This window comes from Nelumbo nucifera, chromosome 2, assembly GCF_055504915.1.
Source record: "Nelumbo nucifera cultivar China Antique chromosome 2, China Antique-T2T, whole genome shotgun sequence".
In the NCBI taxonomy this organism is placed as follows: domain Eukaryota; kingdom Viridiplantae; phylum Streptophyta; class Magnoliopsida; order Proteales; family Nelumbonaceae; genus Nelumbo; species Nelumbo nucifera.
Window position 1 is genome coordinate 14,448,596 of NC_142650.1, and position 20,961 is coordinate 14,469,556.

Below are 20,961 nucleotides of genomic sequence, written 5' to 3' on the forward strand. Positions count from 1 at the left end.
TCGCTTCAAAGCTAGCTTCCGTCGGCTACTGTGCTTTCGTGCTGTCCGTCTAGCTAGATACACTGTTTTGATTCGAGTACTCTACTGAAGCTGCTTCAGTAATCAGTTGTAGATTAACAATCGTTCATCAAGCCAATCCATCCCCCGCCAGTTGAAACAAGTTATATAATTCTGAAAATCGATCTCTTCTATATATTCCTTTTTTTATGTTTCCTTTCTTTTTCTCTTTCTCTTTTTCTGAGAAACAAGCGTAGGAAGTTGAAACACAAACTAGGTGTGTACAATTGCAGCCCAGAGGGCTTTCCATCAACTGTTGACTGTATTTCACGTTAAGATTTAACAGATTTCTTCGGCTTATACATTGATGATCAGTAGTCCATGACGACCTCTGGCCGTCCAAACTACAATTTAGTCGCTTCTTTTCTTCCATGTCATCAAGCATCTGATAACCACATGAGCTTATTCATTCATTAATACATGATCAGATCGTGTTTGATAATATATTAACACAGAATATAATTAATAGATATTTTAGTTAGAATTTTATTCAGGATATGCCAAGGCAAAATTAAAGCTTATCTCTTGTGACTCTGAATGCTCTGGATGAGTGAATCCACCACTTGAAGAGTTCCATATCATAGACCTTAAATATGTTAAAAGAAATTAGCTTTACACACATTTAACTTGACTGCCTTCAAACAAAAGAGGAAAGCCCCGAGGCAGTGTCAAGGCATTATTAACAACTTGTAAACACCTAGTGGAAGAAAATAATTTTCACTTAGAACTTCAATCTTCTATAGGCCGGCCCGGCCGGCCAGTTCAATGAACTAACATATCTCTCTCGCCATATCTCTTCATCTTCAGTGCATCTTCTTCCTGTCCTGATAATAGTTTTTTGATCGAGTAGTTACTAGCTAGTTGGTCATCCAAATCTAAAATGGGTTTTCAGTGGATGGAATGTTGGCATAGCCAACCCAACCTGACAGATTCTCATTGTGAAGTCCGTTGTCTGTAGTAGTGCCTATACTCTGTTGCCTATAACTGAATTGAATGGTTCAAGACATATCTGTGGTTCTTCATCTATTTCTGAAGCCAGATTTGCCCTGTTCAAATATGCCTAATAAAGTCTGTCAAATGTGGATTATATTAATGACTAGGCCGGGTCTTCGTGTTAATTACATACAATTTGGACAAGAGAGCTAGATTGAGTGCAAGGTGGAGGATACAATATGGTCAAGATATATATAGGAAAACAATTGATAATAGAATATAATTAGCATGGTAGATGAGAAAAAAGCTTCCTACAGATACAGTAGGTGCAGTAGTTGCTCTTTCAATGTACGTAATAAACCTGGACATGGTGTTTCCGATTCCGTGTCGGAAATTTGAAGTAGCTTGCACGGTTTTCGTGGTAATTTAAAAGCTGAAAATTGGTGGTCACGACTCACAGCTAAGCTTGAATATTTGGAATATATTCTTAAGACTTAAAAGGTAGGTTTGAAAATTGAAATTTGTTTTGTGGTTGGCTGGTTGCTCAACAATTTTCTTCACCTCACAAGGGTCGTCATCGTCATCGTCATCGACTTGTGTTCTCTCTCGGTATAATTCAGTTTAGCAGGGACGTTTAGGCAAGAAAATTAAAGCCTGTTGCAGGGCATACAGATCCATGGAGAGACTAGATTTCAAGAGAGCATTTTATCTTGACCAACCTCTCTGCTCTTTCTTTTATTTTAGGTAAAAGTGAAGGTCGATCGCTTTTAGTTTCATGCTTTAAGCCCCGTTTAATATTAATTCCAAGTTCTGCCCTGGTCCAGACGACTTTTGTAGAGATAGCTGTGCTTATTAATTTGTGCCAAGTCACAGCTCCGCCAAACTAACTTCTCTTGGTTATATGTGTAAGAAGCTATGAACCCCATTAGGGGTGTCAATTGGACTGGATTTGGTCCAATCCGATCCAGTGCAATGTGAGTCCATTATATATGTATCAGGTCCAATCCAATCCAAAGAATGTTTTGGACCATTTTGGACCGGTTCAATTCAATGTCTGGATCGTTCAATTTGTTTAAATTCAATTTGATTTAGATTGGTTTCAACCCAAATTTGGTCCATTGATACATATATTTTATCTTATATTAATAGATCAGATATTGGCTTAATCCAACTCAATCCAATATAAATTTATTAAGGAGGGAGCAGGTCCAATCCAATTTAATAAATACTTTGGATCGAATTAATTCAATTCAATATGTCTTGTTGGTCCATCCAATCCATCCAAATTGATTTTGGACTGGACGGGGTCCAATCCAAAACTGGTCCATTGACACCGTTGAACCCAATCGTCGTGCCCTAAATCCACAGCAAGCCTGCTAAGACAGATATTTTATGGCAAAAGCCTAGCTAGGCAATAGGCTTGATGAAGCGAAGCCATATGTATAGGCAGCATATTACAACTTTTGCTAGTTGGCAGTTTGGCACCACTATTTGGATTTAAATTTTTGACAACATCCTTGTACCAAAGGAGTCCGGCCGGGAATTAATTATTTGGCGCATCCATAGATAGATGTCCACATCTCTCATTCAAGTGGGCGAAAATTAACTTAATTGTATAGATGAGCATGGTTATTTGTTTTGTGTTCTAGCTATATATATGGCATTATATTGTAGTCCTCAGCCAAATGTGGGTACGGTTTCCATTCTCCCACTTAAGAAACATAGTTGAGTATTGACCTGTTCATGGGCAGGGTAGCCCGATGGGTTGGGCCAGCTTGGCCTAGTCCGTTATTAAGTCAGGCTTGGTTATAATTTTAGGCCTACGGGTTTGGGTTTGGGCTTAAAGCACTGGGCCCGATTATTTTCGGATCAGGCTTGGTCTTTCTCAAAACAGCTCGGCCCGAGCCTGAGTTTGAGTCTGACTTCATACAATATATTAAATAATAAAAATATATTTTATTTAATAAAAAATATATATACAATATTTTTCCTTGTTCTTCTTCTCTTTTTTTCCAAGTAATAGTGAGATGTTTATTATTTTTGAGTTTTCAAGGTTTTTAATATAAATAAAACACTTTTTATTGAGTAAAAAAAAAATAAAACTGTTTTCAAATTTCTGGTCGGGCTCGGGCTCGGGCTCGGGCCAGAGTGTATACTCTTGATACATATACAAAGCCCGTTCCGGCCCATGAACAGGTCTAGTTGATTAGGAGTAATTAGTAATTCTACAAAAGTTGATGCCTAGGTATGACCTAACCATAGTTATGGAGGAAAAAGAGGTAGGCCAACTAACTATTGTAAAGTTTTTCATAGAAGCACATGTGTTATACGTGAGAAATTTTTCTTCATATTAATTACTTGAATTATAGATATATCATAGTTAAGATAGAAATTGAAATTTAACAAAAGTAACAATATGATTAAAAATAAACTTAAATGCTTGTACCAAATAACAATTATTATTATTATTATTATATTTTGTGTGCCCTTTCTATCGTAAATAAAAATAAATTTATTTTAACAATTATTTTTATCTAATATGATGAATAGATAACATTAGAAATATTCTCAAATGGTTTTGACAAAATTCTGTACATTTTCAATTTTGGTGTTCTATCTTTTTTAAATATTTATTACTCAATTATGAAATCATGGGTTTTTTAGAAAAGTTGGATCATTGACCCACCATATATATAAGAAAATATCTTTGCTTTCGGATTAATTTTAAATTAGGGAAAATTATAGTCAGAACCGGCTATACATTTAAAATTAGGCTATAAGAAGTTATTCTAGAAATCAACAAAACTCTGACGATTAGCTCTACATTTCAAATTATAAAAAACCCATGTCATGTCATTGAAAACTTATGTGGCTATTGCCAACATGGGACTTTTAATCCATATTGAACACAACAAAAAGCTTATACTTAAATTGCCCTTTAATGTTGGGTGATCGGAAAATAAGAAAATGGTTTTTAGTTTCTCTCCCTCCCTCCCTCCCTCCCTCCCTCTCTCTCTCTCTCTCTCTCTCTCTTCAACGACCGTGTGATTTGAAAATAAATAAAAATCATTTTCAGTTTCTAGATTTAGGTTCTCTCTATCAATTTCTCTCATTCTCTCTCTACCTATCATTCTCCCTCAATCTCCTCTATTCTCTTTCTCGGTCAATCTCTCATTCTCTCATAATTTCTATCGTTTTCCCTCAGTTTCTCACACTCCTTCTCTTGTTCTTTTTTTTTTCTTACACACTTATATGGTATTAATCAACTTGTATAAAATAACATGAGACCAACTTGGTATAGTTCAAAAATGATTACACCAATTTGATAGAAGTTCACAAGAAACTCTTGGCTATGAAATTTACACCAACTTGATAGAAATTTATAGCTTGATTGTACAAGTGGTTGGTCCCTTTAATTCTTTACAGTTTGATTAATATTATAAAAATATGTAAAAAAAATAAAAAAAAGAATGAGAGAGGTAGCGGGAAAAAGACTAAGAGAGAACGACAGAGATTGAGGGAGGAGATATTAACCGAAAGGGAGAGTGAGGAAGAAGAATGAGAGAGATTGAGAGAGAGAATGGGGAAAAACCGAGTTTTGGTTTGGCTATATACCAAAGTTGAGAGAGTAGGAGATCGAGAGATGACTACGAGAGTGAGAGAGAAGGGAGGGAGATCAATAGACAGATGGAGCGTGATAGAAACTGAAAACCTATTTTCGGTATAGGCTTTTTTTGTGTCCAACATGGATTAAGAGTCCCATGTTGTCAACAACCACATAAGCCTTTGATGACAAGGTGGGGGGTTTTTATAATTTGAAATGTAAAACCAATTGTTAGAGTTTTGTTGGTTTCTGAACCAGCCTACAACCTAATTTTAAATGCATAACCGGATTTGACTATAGTTTTTCCTTTAAATTATATATTTTATATACATTATATAAATAATTTTTACTTATCACACTTAATTTTTGTTGGTCTATGATATCATTTGACTCAAATCACTAACCCACCACCCAAAAAGAAAAATAGTTCGATTTCTAGTTTGACATTAAATTTTGTATTACATTTCCATCATTGAAAAAAAAATTATGTATAATACTTATTTTTGTTCAATATAATGAATGAATAATATTAGAGATGTACCCAATATTTTATTTTTTTATAAATATATAACATTAGATATGTGCCCAAATTTTTCTCTATCTTTTTTTACTTTTGTGATTCTTTGTATTTTTAATTTTTAAAAATTTTATTATTTGACTATGACGCGATTTTATTTTTAGGTAGATTTTAAATTTGGCGTTCCATTTACATCATTAATAAAAATACTTCTTACATTTCATACTTATTTATTTAAAATTTTTATTATTTAATTATAGAATTATTTATTAATCCATTTGACCCCAAATAATGAAATTGCTTGCCCACCACCGGGAGGGAAGAAAATGGTTTTGTTTTCAAATTACTTTTCAAAATATTTATTTTTGTACTATTAAAATTGATATTGTGGATTTAATTACAAGAATTTAATGATGAGAAAAAGATATCTTAAATATAGGATTTAATTAGAGAGAATAGGAAAATATTTTTTTTTCCAATTGGTTTTAAATTTTATATTCAATTTCCATCATTAATAAAAACATTTCTTATTTATCATACTTATTATTGTTTAATATGTATGTTAAAAATGTTTTCAATTTTTTTAATTTCTATTTTTTTTTCTTTTATCTATTTTTCATTTTATTATTTAATTGTGACAACATGGATTAACCCATTTGACCCAAAATGGTTTAATTTCTTACCACCACCTTGATGAAAACTCTATTTTGTCTACGTAGATTTTAAAAGTATAAGCTTTTATATTATTGGAATTATTAATTTGTTAAGTATAGATTTAAATATAGAAATTAATGATGAGAAGAAACAAAAATGACTTAAATATAAGATTCATTGGACATGAATGCAAGTTAATAATTAAATATTAGATTTATTGAAAGAGAATTGAATGCATTGAATATCATAAACTTACTTATTTTCAACTCATTTAATTTCAATAACCAATTATCCTATTTGCCCTCACTTTTTATCAATAAATTTAAATATAAAGGGATAAAAGTTCCAGGCCATTCGTGCTTTTTAAAGTATATATATTGCTTGGCAATTTGGCATCATTTGTTTAATTGTACATACAATATTACAATATATTTGTCTCGCTATGATCTGCCAAAAATGGATTATAAGGTAATGGTGACCTGGTGGCAAGCTGTCAATTGGATTTGGGTTGGGTGAAAATAAATCGGGTCAGGAATTGCATACCCGAATCCAATCGGCCTACATTGAATGATAAGAAAGAAAAGGAAAAAGTCGAATTTATTGGGGACCTTGGTCATGGTGGGTGGTGGAACCATTAGCCCTTGTACTGGATTGACAATATTCAGCCCAGAGGAGTCTCAACCAGCCTATTTAACATGGGTTGGTTGGCAGTTGGGACTTGGGATTTGGGAGTCTATGGGGTGCACTCTATTCATTCATATATTCGAGTTCAACTTCAGTCAGGGAAAAATCCATTCGAACAGTTTTTACTGAAAATATCTCTGTACTGATGTATTTTATTTCAAGGGAAGATATTCCCAATGCAAAGTTTAGAAAGACTATTAGATCGGTATAGGCACAGGTTTGCCCTAATGGAAGCCGATCTCCATTTATAAGGGATTCAGCTTTGAATGAACTGTATTGACGAAACCACTTTGAACAACATATTAAAATTAGCTTTGCAAAACATAGGGAATTAAAATTGGGCATTCTGGGCTTTTCACCAAACAAAACTTTTCGGTGTGGGGCCTATCCTGCAAAGTGGCTCTACTCTGACTAGTGACTACTCATCTAACGTGTCTGTGTGTAAATGTCCTATTGCTTTATTAATCTTCTTCCTTGGAATGGAAAGGTTTTGTGTCAAGCTAGGAGACCTCCGGATTCATGTTCCCCGCTTCCTTAGCCTTGTTCGGGTCCAAGCCCATACCCATTATGCGGGTGAGAGCTGAAATGTTTTTTCAATTTCTCTAAGGCTGTTTTTGATTTGAAGGAAAAAGTAAGAAAAGAAAGAGAAACCTTTACAAATTTTGCATATGTTTCCAACCTTTTCCTTCAAGCCAAACATAGCCTAATAGTCCGAATCTGTTGCAATGCTTTTGTTTTATGAATAATGTTGCAGTACTTGTTTGAACCTAAGGTTGTGTTTGGTTGCAGTGTAATTTTATTTGCACTAGTACAAATGAAAAGACTCCAAGCTTTGGTTTAATTTTGATTTGGGTTTTACTTTATTCTGCTTCAAATCTTATTTTACTTGTAGTCAAACAAAATAAAGTAAAATTTGAAACAAAAATAAATCAGAATCTACACCCAAGTCATTTACATTACCATAATTTTGCATCAGGTCAAATAGATATATACAGCAACTAAACACAGCCTAAACAAGTGTTTTTTTATTTGATATTACATAATACGCGTTACTAGAAAATTTAGAGGGACAGAGCAGAGTGTATATGGAGTCTATTGGCCTTACCTCCTTACCACGAACCTGCAATCATGATCCAATGCCACCATATTTAGAGGCATGATGATAACCATATCAACTACTGTTTTATGGCTCAGTTGGTATATTCTGTGACTGTTTATAGTAGAAATTTAAGACCAAACCCCACTGCCACCAGGGTTAAGGGGGAGGGGGTCATGGACCTTTGGGGCGACATGCTACCCCCCTTTTGTCCAATTCACATTCAGGTAACTAAAGTCTAAATATGAGACCTTAACCCTGTTTTTTCAAGTTAGATTGAGTCGGGTTTGCAGAAATAGTCTCAATCGCCTCTCCATGGATAGATCCTCTCAGCCTTAATACTACACTCGTGGCAGTACACCAACTTCTTTCATTCTAATTAGATCAGATTGCTACCACCAAAGATAAAAAGAGAAACACGACTATTCACTCGTAACAACATCAATAGATAGGAATGGCAATTTTTCCATCCCCATCCTGGCATGGAGATTGCCTTGGTGGGTGGGGACAGGACTGGGATTAATAGGAATCCCCAAATGGGGACGGATCGGGTATGGGGTGTGAAGTTCCTACCCTGCCCTACCTAAAACCCCAATTATAAATATTATTATACATATTATATTTATCAAAATATATTTAAAACGTTGTTTATATTTAAAAAATTATTTTTAAGTAAATTTATTTTTCAAAATATACTATTAATTAAAAAATGTTAGGGATTTGCCAACAACAAAATTCCAAGCATCTAACACCGAGTTCAAATCAGTCCTCCACAATGTCCCACAGCACATCCCCACCGTGTATTGGAAACATCTTCCAATAATAATACTAGGAATGATATGAAGATGTTTCTAATACACGGCAGAGATGTACTGTGGGACGTTGTGGGGGGCAGTCTTGTGAGGGACTGATGTGGTTTCTCTAACACCAAGTTCCAAGTGCCTTGAGGAAGACAAGATCGATTCCACCCACTTGTCGAATTTTCCCAACATCAAGAAGTGATTGAGCATTTGGTTGATTGCCCCGCGTTCTTGTTGGTGGATGTATTGCACTTTGGGACTGGCTTACCAACAACAACAACCATCAAATCCTACTTGCCAGAATCCCTCATGATGTTGTCCGAGTTGAGGTGGACAATCAACAAATTAATTTGTTGTTGAGCTACACAAATTGAGTTATCCAACGACCTATACACAAAAGATCAGAGGCTCGGAGGTGGTTGACGTGAGAAACACTTTTTTTTGGTATTTGGTGCCATGCACCATTATTAACGTCTCTTTAACCCCTTCTTCTCCAAAGTACCGTAGGATTCATTCCACATCAATAGTAGAACAAATCAGTTAAGACAAGCTATAGTCATAGTTGAGGAAGAAGAAAAGCAAGTGAACAACAAGGCACAAGGACTAGGACTCAAGGAGTTCTAAAGTGGGAGAGTTTAAAGAAGAATGCCACCTTGGGCATCATTGCCTTGAATACTAGTTGGGAAGTGCGATTGTGTGCTCCTTGGCCCTCACGAGTGGGGCACACGTCAGCTTCGAATGTGGTTAGCTGCCGTAAGTCTGAAGAGTCCGGATCTCCTTTACATCCCAATCTGCACATTTTCCTGTACTTCCTAACATAATGTGCCATATCAGCATCGCACAATTAAATTCCTATAACTAGTTAAGGATGTGAGAGAACATCCGCTTGTATTGTTTCCTTACTTTTAAATATTAAAATACATTTAAAAATTAGAAAACCCTCTTCTTCTTCAAGGGGTTTACCGTCATTTCCTTTTAAAAAGTCAATTCTTTGTTAAAAATTCTAGCCCATGTTCTCTATTTTTGCTATGAGAAGGCTTTTTGCAAAGAGGACTAGTTGAAAGCGTTAAAAAAAAAAAGCGGAATGGGAAGAAGGAGATGCCTACAGTCTATTCAAGACACAACAACGATGATTTAGACAAGTTTGGGAGTTTATCTTCTCTATCGTTTTGGAGCACTGCAATCGACTATTGTGGTTGCTTAAAAAGTTCAAGCTAGATTTTGTTTCCACCAGAAGAGACGCCCTGTTTCAATGTGTTTTGCACAGAAAGATATCCGTGACAATCTCATTGTTTCTCCTCTTGTAGAGGTAAACGAAGAAAGGAAATATGCAATGCTGTAAATAAACAACAAATTTTGTTGTTTGCCTTTTGTTGCATATTAGAAACAGATTTTACTCTGTTTCTCCTCTACTGTAGAAAGAGAGCATAAGAGAAATCGTCCTCATAAGTCATAACCATTAGTGAAGGAGAAAAGGTTTTTTCTTGTTTTTTATCTTTTTAATATTTAAAAATTAAAAAGCAAAGAAACGGAAGTTCTCCCAGCATCGGTTGAGGGGTGTGCATTGTACATTCTATGGTTCTACCTGAGGAACTTGAGGAGTTGGCGTTGACCATAGTGGTGTGGTTGACTTTGTCTAGTGTTTGCCACGTGTTCCCACTTCGTCTAGAGGTAGAGATGTGCACCAACATTTGCCCTTGAGCAAGGTTTTAAAAATTGACATGGAAACGGAATCATTCTGGCCATCGGTTTTTGGGTCAGCAGTTCAACCGTCTGGGTCAAATGGTTCAGACGTTTTAAATATTGTAACTGGTGATATGTTATCTTACCAATTAGATTGGAATATTAGGGTAAGATGCATATAAATACAATAGAAAAAATGTTTTGAGTGTGTGAGAATGAGAGAGATGTGAAAGGCTACCGATGGCCATCAACCCGGAAACTGGTGGCCAGTACGGTTCTAGTTCTGGGTCGTTTTTTAAAACATTGATGATTGGTATATGCTGTGAAATCGGTATGAGAAGCGATATGCGAGGAGCAGATCCGGACTCGTAACTTGTGGCCTTTTGAAGTTCTGAATTGAGTGGGTGTCTCACACCAGACCCTGCATCATGATCGTCTCTCTGTGTTCATGATTATAGAAATCCACTCTATGACTGGTTCTGTATTGAATAACACTCACGTTAACAAAAGTGATTCAACCAGTTAACTCAGTTTAGAGCAGTCAAACCGATTCCATTCATTTTGCTTAGTAAACCTGTCCTCTCCAATTTGGCCCACTAAAGCCCATTTCATTATCGTTTCAGCCCATAGTGGCCATTGATGAGAGAGAGAGCTATGTCGTGATTTTCACAAAATGAATTGAAAAATAGACAAAAGGCCACATTATTTTGGGTATCTTTTTAGTGTTCTTCGTTTTTTTGTCATATAGCCATGACTTTGAATTTGTGTAATTGTTTGGTAGGATATATGATTGTGTTGTATCTGTTTGTCTTTGTATAGTGGTTAAAAGCTGTGAATATGTTTTTTTTTTTTCTCTCTCTTTCAGGTTTAAAGGATCCTTAAAAATTTTAACAGTTTGTATTATCTTTGTACAAGGAATTATCTTTCTCTTGGTGCTGATATTACTCCTGATGTTTTGAAGGTTGATTTCATCAGTGAAGTTATTCAAGTAAAGGAAAAATGTATTGGAGCTGCAAGGGAATTTAACACTTTTTCGGAGAATTGTTGAAATTACAATGTTGTCATGAACAAGGGACTGTAAGGGAAAGAATGTATTGGGGCTAAATGATGTAATTTACTGCAATATTGTCCATTATTGTATTCTCATATTATGTTGTTGTTAATCGGGGTTAACAATCTTATTGGTGTGCCTGTAATCCTTTACTTTCTCTTAAATATCAATAAAATTCTTTTGAGTCGTATTTATCTCACTTTTCATTTTTTTTTTTTTTTTGGCATGTATGGGTTTCTTTCTTTTCATTGGTTTTGGATAATATTTTAATGATTACTATGTGATGTACTAAGTGGTTTCCTCCTAATCATTTTTAATATGCAATTAACACTACTTCATAATGGAGAACCCAAATAGAGAGATATTTAAAGAAAACCTGTTATATTGTTTGTTTTGAACAACTACAACAATTCCAATTTTGCCTTAATAGATCTGTCCAGTATCATTTTAGCAATTTTATTTAAGGAAAAAGGGTTGTTCTCACCTCATGGAATGAAAATTTTAGGGTTTTGCCAATTTTATGATTATATTTTCTTTGGTGTTTGTGGTTTTGTTGTATTTCTAAGTAGTGATAAATTCTTTTTGTTGTCTTCCTTATCTCCTCACCGGGATGGCTGATGCAGGCCAAATTTTCATTTCAATTTAATCCTTTCTATCATCATATTGAATTTTCAGGTGTTTCTGTACATCGCACAGATCTCAGCTAGTATATATATTATACCTCATTCAGCTGTGGAACTCTCACCGCATGGGTATAAGCTCTTTCTTTCTCCACCACATACTTACCGAAACATGACACGTGAGTCACACTAGCTATTTCATTGGAATCAAATTAGTTAAACCAATTGATTCCTAGTGCTCCTTTTTTTATATTTCATTTTCCTTCTTTTAGCAAGCAACTCCTCAACTACAAGATGCCAGAGCTGAATAGGCTGAATTTGAAGATAAAATAATTACACAACAAGCCCACCTTTAGGGTATGTTTGGTTTGAAGGAAAAAGTAAGGAGAGGTAGGGAAACCAACATAGCATTATAGTATAGAAAAAAATAACAACTTGAAACAAATCACTTGCAGAGTTGCAATTAGAGAATAAAATAAAAACGTATTCAAAGATCACACCTTACAGTTTAAGGTTTTAAGTTGAATAGGTTTTTGAGATGTTAGCAGAGCCTATTCGACCAAGTGTTTAATTTCAACACAAGGTATGACTGTATGTGAGTCTTTACTTGTTTACGTTTCATTCCTGATAAACTTTCGCATGAAGAAACGTGTTAGAGAATAAAAACATATTGATGTTTCTTGTGACTACCCATCCACCATTAGTCGTTTCATAGATTAGGATCAAGGAGTGTATTGTGAAGGCCGTGTTCTGCATTAAAATACACTGTAAAGATGTAGATGGTTAGATGGATCACGGTAGTAGATGTCTTTCAGCAATTAAAGAAATATCGTTTTCATGGCCTTGTCTACTTGCAATATTATCAAGTCACTTTTCATGGCAACTTGTTTTTTATTCCCACTCAAGACTTATTCCTTTCCACCTTGCCTATGAAAATGATTCATTCAAAATGCTCTCATATGTGCCGAACCTCTTCAAGTCATTCCGGGCCCCCAAAGCTTGTCAATCATGGTTTTGAAAATCGGAACGGATTGGATGGTTGGACCGGTTGACCCGGGAACCAGCTAGATATTCGGTTCAGTTTTACCCTAAAATCATTCTTAGGCCAAAAATATTCGATTTGATAAGCAACCTGCTGATTCTGGCAGTTAAATCATCGATCTAAACAACAGTTTTGACCATTTTTATTTTAATTATTTTTTAAATTAGAATGGACCATCCATTTGAACCGGGCATTCAACTCAGAAACCAATCCCCAACCAAAACGGTTCCATATCTGGTCCAGTTTTTTAAACCTTGTTGCCACCTTTACCATGTTATTACTAAAAACCATTCCAATTTCCAACCCCCATGGCATTACTTGATTAGGATTGTTTTGTATATTTCAGGTGTGGTGATATCAAAATTTGATCTTTTGCCAAAGTAATCAGGATATTAATGCAAATTTAATAAAACACAGGGATATAATTGCAAAACCCTTCAATTATTTTCGAATAAATTCTCACAGGAAAACTTTAAAGCAATTTACATATATAACCAATAATCGACAATTTCCTCAGTATAGGTGCTGCAACAAGCATCCTTGCCTGTTATTTAAAAGTAGGAAGATTCATCTACTATCCTTAGAAGAGTCCACCCACATACCCCACAAGACAGCTTTCTTGTTGACGGTATTGACAACCACTTTTTAGAGTTTTCTTCCAACAAGCATCGTTGAATGTCAACTCTTTATTTACGACAATTACTGTCACCTCTTTATCTGAAGATACCTCTCATTAAGGATAGATAAAACTTGGTCTGTTCGAGTTTTACAGCCTTGGCTGTCAACCGAGTTCTCTCTGGGTTATCACGTTACTAACTTCATTTAGCAATGAGTTCTGTTAATGGGTTGGGTTTGGGTCAAAAACAGGGTCTTCAACCGATTACTAATTGCGACAAAATTATTAATCCAGAATAGTCTCGATTAATAATCCGGTCTCATATATAATTATACTAATAGACATAAACATATAGATAACAAATTAAAACTTGATTTTTCATGATATAACTTTAGGGCCCGTTTGGTTCACGATCGGAATTGGAATCCGAATCGAATTCTGATTTATGCTGTTTGGTTCATTAATAGGCTGGAATCGGAATTAGCCATGATTTTCAATTTTGCTCCTAATAAAAATAAAAAAGCAGAAAATGCATGAAAATACAAATAATTGCAGAAATTACAATAATTTTATAAAAAATTCAGAAAATTGCATGAAAATACTCAAAATTTGCAGGAATTGCAAAAAAATGTAGAAATCTTACAGAAAAAGTGCAGAAACACCATTTGAAGAAAAATGCATAAAGAAATTCTATTAAGAGGTGTCTATTAAGTGGGGCCCATCTTGTCTCGTAGCAAGTACCGCGTGGTAAGTATTAACTCCAAATGGGGAGAATAACCGTTGGCTATACAGGGTCCAATACCACCAGCTCTTTGCAACTACAAATACTTACCACGTAGAGTTAATACTTGCCACATATAGCCATGTGGGGGAATGTCGTGTATCATTGCGTGTGTGTGTGTGTATGACACTTTTATAGCATGAAACACAACATAGGAATGGCATTCCTTGGGGTGGGGTCGGGAATGAGCATTTCCCGTATAGGGGAATCCCATTCCGTTTAATCAAACATCCAGAATGGGATTAAACCATTCTGATTCCTATTCCCTTGAACCAAACTGACCCTTAGTAAACATTATAGTAAATTTGTAAATTAATTATAGGTTAATAAATGAAGTATTTATATATACATAAAGTAATAAAAAAATAAAATATTAGCTCGTAAATGTGCCCTTTTAGACATAAAATATAATAAAAAGTTATAAAAATTTAAAAAACCTTTATAGATTATTAACAAAATTATTTATTCAAAACAAATAAGATTCACAACCGACCTAAATTATTAATCGGGACAAAATCTCAAAACTAAAACTGATGTAATTGATTCAGTAAAATATAACATAATAGAGTATATCAATTGATAGTCTTCCGAATACTGTTATGGGGCTAACTAACATTTCATGCGGGGGCCAAAAATTTATTCTTTTGATTATTATAATTAAATTGATACGTACGCTTGTTCTCCCCCTCCAATTATGTTTTAGCATGCATATAATTTTCTGTAAGAAGCTTGAGGATTATTTATGCTGAAGGCTGATTCATGATTTCTAATCATGGTTTTCAACACTGGATGGTTTGACCAGTTGACTCGAGAATCGGTCATGACTTTAGGTCTGATTTTGGATCCCAAACCATCTGATTAAGGTTTGGACTGGACAGTCAGACCATTTGACTCAAAATCTGATGGTCAAAGTGGTTCTATTTTTGAATTAAATTTGATGGTCAAAGTGGTTCTATTTTCGAATTGATTTTTAAAGCCATGTTAATTGAACAATGAGCATAACTTGGCCCATTATTTTCAGTCTTGTTTTTTTCTTATAGAGCTAGCATTTTCATTCTCTACCCTATTTACTCTACTCTAGTTAACCAATAAATTCCATCCTTATATCCAGATCTGTACTTTAGTTTTTCAAACTTCCAATTGTTCATTGTTCCCTAGTTAATATAATAAACTGTCCGTTAGATCATTTGATTAACTAAATTGCGACTAACCGAGCAAGGATGGTAGTGCCGTCAAAATAAAACCTTGGTTGGCTTTAAACATTAATACTTTATTTTAGTTTTTGCTTTAGTTAAGGAAAATTCACAATTAATACCTTGTATTCTGGGCCTAGTGTCATTTTGGTCCCTGAATTTTAAAACGTGACAAATTCAATACTTGGATTTAATGTATCAATCCAGTATTTTTCATTAATCAACCGTTAAGTGATATATAAAAAGACACAAATGTCCTTTGGGTGTTATTTTATTTTATTTATTAACTATCCAAATGCCATTCTCAAAACTAAAACACTGTTCATCCTCCTCTTCTTCAACAGTTTTATTTCTAGCGTTGCTTTTCCCAACAAGCAACCCATGAGGGTGTACGACAGCCTATGGAACGTAGACGATGGCGAGAGGTGGGCTTGTGAAAATGGATGGGTCGCAACTCGAAAACACCCTTCATCTCTCTCTCAAGCAGTCTCTCTTCAAGATCTGATTTGGGTCACGAACCATTGTTTCAATCTCAAGGTAAAAGATGATAAATAGTGTTTTTAAGGGTAATTTTAGTATTTTAAAGTTTTAAAGTGCACATGTCATAATGTAATACATATAACTGATGGATTACTACTGATAAATACTAAATTGACACAATTTTAAAAGTCCGGATACTGGATTGTTGCATTTTAAAATACACGGACCAAAGTGGCACTAGGCTCAAGTACTAATCAAGAATTTTCCTTTTAGTTATTAATTCATACTGTTACTGTAACAAAATAAGCTATAAAAAGAAGTGTTCCCTCCAAATAGTTGGATAAAATGTCATCCTCATATTGAGGTTGTGCGATGAAACTGAATCATGCAATCATCCATATTCATCATAGAATGTCAGAACATGTTTAGGAGTTGGTATTTTCTTATTTTTGATGGTCTAGATCTCAGGGTTTTATTATACCTTTGAAACCAAAAACAACTTTAGGACAAACTCCACTTGCCACCCCCCCCCCCCAACTTATCCCAATCATTCCATTAACTTAAGGAAAAAAAAAACTAAGCACATAAAATGAAGTATGAAGATCATCAAAATAGCATTAGCAGTCAACTGGTTAATTTCAACCATCAAAATAGCTACTAAGATATTCTACCTGATCTAACGTCTAAGCGATGTACCCAATCATCCCAAACATTTATGCCATCAAAATAATGTACAAATATCAATGAATTAATCTCAACCATCAAAGTAATGTATAGATATTGAAGGGATGAGAGATCCATCATATGGATAGCCGAACCCTACAAGTAGGTAGGGCGAAATTTCAAAAAATTCTCTCTCTCATATGGGAATCACATTCCCTATTTTAAAAAACTATATTTTCAATGATCAATCTTAAACATAAATCAGACCAGATCTGAAACCAAAAGGTAGAAGAGGGATGTACTTGATACGGAGTAACAGTAACTCCCAACGAAGGTGTTCATGCCCAAGGAAAACGCCAAAGACTGCTCCCACTGAAGATGACACAGCGTAGGGTGGAGAAGAATCAGCAGGTGGTTCTTTAGCAAGAACTTAACTCTTTAGCAAGAATTCAATGGAGGGTCAGTGAGCACAACTTCATATCAGTTTTTTACCAAAAATTGATATCAATAACGCTTCTTGATTGCTCCTACAGGTGGAGATCGAACTGGCTATGGCGATAGCAATAAAAGGAGGCAAGAGCAGAAGATGGCGTCAGTCTAACTGGAGTTGTCTTCTCTCTTGAATCTATAATCCTATATGATGAACTGGGGTTCGCCCTCCTCCTCTATTTATAGCTTTAAAGAGAGCTTCTCCTAATCCCATTAGGAGTTTCATGATCCAAATCTTATTTGGATTTGGACTCTCTTTAAGAGATAAGGATAAACCCTTATCTTATCTGCAGATAAAAATCAACCCTCCTAATCTTATTACGAGTTTCCTAATCCAAATCTTTATTTGGATTTGGACTCTCTGAGTGGATAGGGACAACTCTCTATCCTATTTGCTGATCTAAATCCCGGAACCGCCCCTCTTTAAATAATCATATTATACTAATTCGAATTGGGCTTTAGGCCCATTAAGTCCATGTGCTCACAAATCATCCAAACTACTGCCCAATTGGGTATTCTTGTATGGCGTGACACCCAAACATTGATCTACAAATCAGCCACATGGTTTTAGCCCAGCCTCTGTTACAAGGCCTGGCCGAATTCACTGTAGAAAACAGTGAACCCCTGAGCCCATTAATGGGCCCAATACTTACACTAACTAGTCCCTACGTCAAGCCACCTTATAAAAACCCAAAGACTGTGGGCAGATGCAAGATTAGCCCATCAGGTATTACCCTCAATGGTCTTACACTTATCCTCTCAACCCATAATGATCAAACACAGCCCAACAAGAGAGGACCTCTCCCTCAGCTGCAAGGAACAGTGTTGCACACTCTACTCACATGGATCCCGGGAATTAAAACCTGCAGCTTTGGTTTCCATCAGAAATAGTGCATCCCTGATCATTCACTTTGTCCGACAAAGGGTTAATCCTATCACTATGATCACTCACTCAGATGAATTCTCAAACTGTCCCAACATACACAGGTTTTAACCCCCTCTAAGGATCTCACTAATTGACATATCAAAGACAGCCCAATCCGACACGTAGTGCAGTATTATAATCGAGTCTAGGGGTCAGGTGTAGCATTCCAGTTTTGCCCATCAATCTCCAAGGTCCAAGGCAATACTGAAAATTTGGTATAGTTCAAGGTTTCAAGAAAACTCACACTACATGTACCTCATGTCTCACCCTGTCAGCTGAGACAAGCCACCCCAACCAACTTGGCGGCACATTAGTGTTAGCCTTGACAGGATAAATCTCCCCAGATATATCCAACGACTGTGAAGATTCTAAACCAACACGAGTCTCATATATATCTAGTTTAAGGGTATTACACAGAAACACACCATAATAACATGAATCAAATATGTACTTTATTCATTTACATTAAATGTCATAAGGTACATTATTATGATTAAAGTTAAGGACATACACTATCTAACAGATATTTCAATTAATCTTAGACATACAAGTAATTAAAATAATACATTATTTTAATAAAAAAAACAATGCATGAAAACCTCTAAAATCCAAATGTTGTATCAACACTATATCTAATCTAACCCATCTAAATGATATACCATGTTTTATCTAATCTAGCTCAGCCAAATAATGTACCAAATCAATCCAGAGATCTAAGCCACCAAATTAATATCCTAAAATCCGTGAATTAACTTCAACCACGTAATACGCCAAAATCTCAACAAATCAAGGGTATTCAAGTAATGAACCAAATCAATCCAAAATCAATACTATTTAAACAGTCTACTATGATAGTGGATTAATTTCGTCCATGCAAGCGATGTAACGAGATTCTAGTTCCAAGCTAACGTATTCTAAAATTAAGAAAATTCCATGCATCAATTCATTGAGACCACTTTGATATTTTTGGGTTGATTTAGTTTGATGACTCAGATTGATTGAAATCTTGATATATCACTTAGATAGTTGAAATTAATTCATTGTCTTAAGACATGGCTTTGACCTTGGGGTTGATTTGGTGTATCAATTGCATGACTTGGATTTGATATACTTGTAAGGATAAAGATCGTTTGGCTGATAAGGTTCCGTTTGGTTTACGGTCGGAATCGGAATGGAATGTTTTTAGAGGGCATTTTGTGGGGGCAGATTTGAACTCATTTTCAAATCATGCATATGGGCATATTACATTCATTTATTGGATGGAATGCTAATGGAGTTGTTTGTGTGATGATTTCGTGAAACTTAGAGGGGATTTTACATATGGTTGCGTATTTATATTGAAAACAAATGCAAATTAGTGGTAGACTTTTACATCGATTTGCATTTACACTACAAATGAATGCAACCTCAGGTGATTACAATACAAGTGCACAAAAATTGAACTATAAGATCGGGCTTTCAAAAAAAAAGAATTATAAAAATTGGATATACAACCCAGTTTAGGTGTTCAATAAATGGTTAATATGGATGCAGCTCTCTATATTTCCATCTAGGAAAGTGTCTTTCAAGTTTTCAACAACTCAAGAAGACAAGAAGGCTACCTAGCATGGTTATTAAAACCGAACCAGTCAGGGCACTGTTTTCCAGTTTGGCGGTTCAACCGTATGGGTCGAGCGGTTTGATCCGTAATGTCATAAATAAATAAAAAACAAAAAAATACTTATATATAATAAAAAATACCATAGAAATTTAAATAAAATACAGGAAAAAGAGCAACATATAAAAAAATAAAAATATCTAAATATAAAAATAATAAAATACAGAAAATACAAAAAAAATACAGAAAAATTCCAAAGAATATAGAAAAAAATATGTAAGCAAGAATATGTAATGAGCACTTGTTTTTTTTAGAAGAAAAAACCGTATCAGTTCAGAAAAAATTATCTGAACATATTTTGAGAAGAAAGCATAAATTTCATATTAAAACATATTTTGAGAAGAAAAAAAGAAAGAAATTTTAGAAACATATAGGATGAGACCCTATTTTTTTCATAGGAAACAAAGAATAAGAAGGATGGAAGAAGAATTTGTTGATTTGATAAAATTTAAGATATTCCTTGCTTACCAATTCAGGTTTTGAAGCCTCTGAGGGTATAAGACTACATATATCTTGTGTATTGAGTCAACAAGCTCGCCGTCCGCCGCTACAAGTCACTGTTGCAAGTGCTGGTGTCTGTGAATCTTTTCGCCGTCGAATGCTGCTGCAAGTGCTTGGGTGAGGGTGACTCTTTTTTGCTGCTGCAAGTTCACCGATCACAGTCGGTGTGTGTCACTATCAGATGCCGGAGTAGATGGCCACCGCAGGTAAGTGTGAGGGTTGAGACTTGAGAGGACTGAGGAGTGAGGAGGGAACTTGGGAAATAACCCTAAAGGCTAAACCGAATAAGGGATTGGGATTTGAAAATCAAGCTGGTTGGGATATAATTGGTATTTTATTTTTTGTTTTTTTATTTAAAATATTAAAAATAAAAATATTAACCTGCGAACCTCTAACCGGGTCGAACGGTTTAGTAGTTCGACCGCCCGCGTCAATGGTTTTTTTACTTTTAACATTTTTTCAAATTTCCAGTTTCTAGTAAAACCGGACCCGGGTGGCTGATCAGTTACCTGTTTTTCCGGTCCGGTCCGGTTTTGAAACCATGCTACCTAGTGCCTAGTGGGATTTGCCGCTTGAAGAGTGAAAATCCTTCTAGTTGTAAAGAAAAAAAATGCATTTAGGCTCAGTTTGAAAAGAGTACAAATGCAAATATGTACAACATAAATACATATAAAATAATACAAAATATAAGATTTTGCACTCTACTTATTTGGCATTTGTACTCCTTCCAAACTCAGCCTTAGGAAATTCTTTAAGAAAAAGTTGTGCTAGATGTATATTAGTTAGTTAAGTGGTTAGCTAACAAGGAATGCTAAGTTATGTTTGGTGAAAAATTCGTAGAGCCCAAACTGACTATCAATCAATCAATTGAAGGACCGCCCACTTCGGCCCCTTTGAATTTAGGGTAAAATATAC